We start from the raw sequence: 4,223 nt of genomic DNA on the forward strand, positions 1-4,223 counted from the left end.
ATGTGCAGTTTGTTTAATGTTTTCTTGCCAGCTACATAATTTCTGGAACTTTTCTTGGGAAGGAAAGAATTAATTTCTGGATTCACTCTTGTGAATAGAATCATAGAATCAAACATCTAAACCTGGAAGGGAGATTAGATGTTGTCCAGTCTACCCCCTCCTTCATTTTATAGATGAAGAAACCGAAAGAGGGAAGGATTCTGTGACTTGCTCAAGATAACATAGGTAGTAAATTCCAGAGCCAGGATTCAAATACAGGTCCTGTGACTACAAGTTCTGTGGTCTTTCTACTTCCTCACCCTGCCCATTTTCATTTTTAGCATTTTAAGAGTGGGTATCTATATGCTGGGTTCAAATTGCTAAAAGTGATGAATACTTTTTTTTGTGCAAGTAAGCTTCTAGATTTGTGATTTAATTAGTATAGGAAACTCTGTGGGCATAACATCCCATTATCAGTGTGGATCTTTAACTTATCTGCAACATACAGTCTTATAAAATCTCCTGGGAGCACTGAGTGGTGGAATGATTTGGCCTAGATCACAAAAAGTATATATCAGAAAGGAGACTGGAACCCATGTCTTCTTGACTCCAAGGTCAGATTTCCATCTGCTATATCACTCTTGACCTCCCTCATTCTAAATACCTTGATATTATCAATACTTGTTTAATCAATCCTGTGTTATATTTATGCAAGATGCCAACCTGCTTCCCACCATCTTTTGAAGAAAATATGACCTTAAATCACAGCTTCAATGAATGTGATCATTTCAATTTTATTAAAAATAATATCGATCCCTTTTTTTGTTACCCTCATTTATGAATCTATCTCCCTTTCCATCTTTGAAAGCTATGCCTGGTAACAGATTAAAAAGGAAGAAAACAATCAATCTCAGCAAAACCAAACACTGCATTAATTGGCTAATGTGTTATTTCAAATGAGAATTGGCTGAAATTTTAGATAATTTGTTGTTGTTGGATATTCGTTTACAATATTCCTTGTGGGTAGTAGGAAAATTGGCTTTCTAGGAGATACAATCACTACCCACTCGCCATTGTAATAAATAAAATAGGACATCCTAATCATAATGCATCTACATTAAAAATATTTCCAAATCTGTTTTTTTTCTTCTATATGACACTATATTCAGTAATCATAGATTCAGCATAGTTCCCCTCAGGGAAAAAATATGGAGTGGAAGGTCAATAGACTCCTCCTGGTTTAAAGAAGAATTAAGAAACAGATTCCCTAGGAAAGACTACAGTGAAATTTGCAAACATTCTTAGCTACAAGTATGGACTAATTATGCAAGTGGAGAAAAAATAATTTTTCATCCCTTTTTCCTTGTGTCACATTTATTTAAATAAATGTGGCAATTTCCATCTTTAAATATCTGATCCTGGGAACCCTTCTACTATAGAAATACAGTATACATCTGTTTACAAGTTTGTTTATGTGAAAATAGCACCATCTTGTGGGTAACAATACATATCTTGAAAATCAGTGTAACACTAGAATAGATATTTGTGTATTGGAAAAATGTTTACTTGTGAAGCTATTGTCTGATACTTTGGATACTGATGTTAATTGAATATTTCATGTGAAATTGTGTCTGTATGATAGGTAAATACATGGCAATTCAATATATTCAGAAAAACAACTGGGCAACCCAATTTAAAAAAAGTGAATTAGTTATTTTACTGAACTAATTGATATTCAATTGGATATAGTCTATGGTATATTCAAGTAATGGGCTGGATTAATGTAGTTTTGCATAGTGAATAGAGAGCTATCCTTGAAGTCAGGATAACCTGGGTTCAAACCCAGCCTTTGACACATACTGGTTATGTGATTTTGGGTAAGTCAGTTAACCTTTCACTTTCCCGGACAACTCTTTATGACCCTAAATTGCAGACTTGGTTCTAATCTACATTGACAGAAATATTTTTTTGGGGGGGTGTGGCAATGAGGGTTAAATGACTTGCTCAGGGTCACACAGCTAATAATTGTCAAGTGTTTGAGGGAGGATTTGAACTCAGGTCCTCCTGAATCCAAGGCCTGTGCTCTATCCACTGTGCCACCTAGCTGCCCCCAAGACTTTCTTGACTGGAAGTTTCTTATATTGATGAAATCACTGGTCTACAAACAAAAATATAACCAAGTAAAACAGGTACATTAAAGTTCCAAAATTCATTCGTTCATCTACCTTACAAAATATTTGTTGAGTATCATTTATGTGAATCAACCACTAAAGGTATGATCTGATATCTCTCTGTGTTATGGTAGTAATGCTGGGTAGTAAAAGGCTTTATAAAAATCTATAATTTCTGGCAGGTGCTACAAAGTTCAGAATGTTTTGCCTTTTGTGGAAGGACAACTTTTTTAACTACATAAAAAACCTTACTTTATTACTTCAAGTTTGTTCATCAGGTGATTAAATCTAAGAAACTTTGTCACTGAAGGGCTGCAATCTATATCAGTCATGTCACATGTGCAAAGGAATGGTGTTGATCAAAGATGAAGAGGTAGTAATCTACATGGCTTTATTAGAAGGATACTAAAAATCAATCAACAAGCATCAAACTTGTATTTTGTGCCAGACATTGTGCTGAATATGGACACATGGACACAAATGAATGTCTCTTCCCTCCAGAAGAGAAATCTAGTCAAAGTGGAGTAAAAGATAATGTTATCAAAACAAGTAGCAGGCAGCTAGGTGGCACAGTGGATAGAGCACCAACCCTGGAGTCAGGAGTACCTGAGTTCAAATCCAGCCTCAGACACTTAACACTTACTAGCTGTGTGACCCTGGGCAAGTCACTTAACCTCAATTGCCTCACTAAAAAACAAAACAAACAAAACAAACAAAAAAAACCAAGTAGCAAAGACCCTTTGTGGAACCTTTCCCCACCTCATCAAACTGGTGTCTTACACACTACAATTATCCCTGTGTGTGTGTGTGTGTGTGTGTGTGTGTGTGTGTGTGAGAGAGAGAGAGAGAGAGAGAGAGAGAAATAGAAACAACCAATTTAGTTCTTAGTTCCTTACTATCAGTTAAAGCCCCAACACAGAAGGGTGATGTCAAGGAAGCCAAATCTTTTCCTACCTACCGCCCCCAACCATGAAATTATAATTCATATCCAAATCCCTATCTTCCCACTCTTCTAGCTCCACCTCCAGTGACAAAACCATCATAAATCTTCTCCCCTCCCCACAAAGTATTCAGTCAGAGCCACGTGGCACAAAGGCCACTGGGAACTTGGGAACTCACTGTGTGTCAACATGAGGCCCCCAAAGACTTCTGGACTCCTGTGGTAGTTTCTCTTCTCTGATTAGGTTTCTGTACAAGCGGGAGGAAATAAGGGGAAAGGAAGGTGGGAACAGGGGAGCTATCTAGAAATTGTCCTCATGGGACCCCAAACTGCACGACCAACTCCTCTTTTGCATCCACCTGGATCTAAGACAGTGCACTGCAGGCATAAGCAGCTATTCTGGAGATCTGCTGCAAATCCGCAAAGGGGACAGGGTCACTGGCAAGCACTTAGTGGGGCTGGTTGGTTAGTGACGGCAGTGGTGGCAGCTTCTTCCAGGGAGTCAAGCAGCCGGGCGGGTACTGTATTGTCTCGCTCCCTCCAGGTACTCATGCTGCTTCGTGCCTGGGAATCTGCTGCCGATACATCAATGATGTTGCTGGCTGTCTTGGCAAGGATAGAAGGCAGCCGGGCCTGCTCATCTGTACGGGCTGCAGGCAGGCTGTGGTAGTTGGGTTCTGCGCCATTTAGGGTCTTGGTTGGGGGACTGCTGGGGTCCAGAAGTAGTTTCTGCTCCTCTCCATCCTGGTCCGAGTCCTCGTTGTCACTGCTATTACAACACCCCATAGGCAGGGCTGAGGCTCAGATCTAGAGAATCAGCGGCCAACTGGAGCCTTTTCTCGTCACGTGACCCACGACCGCAGCCCGCAGGCTCCCACGGGCCATGCTGCCGCCAGCGCTGCGGGCAGAACCGGTAGGCCAATATCTATTCATTTTAAAATTCTTTACGACTTGACTTTAACAAATATAATTCTAGTCTTTCTTACCTCGGACATTAATACAGGATGAAGATGCATTATTTGAAATAATGAGAAGAGAAGAATTCTTTGATATAGATAATATAATAGCTTTTACAGCTATTTTGTTTTTCATGCTATTTCCTTTTGCATCTAGTGAAAGACTTTGAAAATACT

At 39.4% G+C, this 4,223-nt stretch overlaps 1 pseudogene; it reads right to left on the minus strand.

The window, feature by feature from the left end:
• Positions 1-3,404: 3,404 nt before the first annotated feature.
• Positions 3,405-3,876, minus strand: LOC122727398 (annotated as a pseudogene).
• Positions 3,877-4,223: the final 347 nt, after the last annotated feature.

The sequence above is a fragment of the Dromiciops gliroides genome, chromosome 5 (assembly GCF_019393635.1).
Source record: "Dromiciops gliroides isolate mDroGli1 chromosome 5, mDroGli1.pri, whole genome shotgun sequence".
NCBI classification, from domain to species: Eukaryota; Metazoa; Chordata; class Mammalia; order Microbiotheria; family Microbiotheriidae; genus Dromiciops; species Dromiciops gliroides.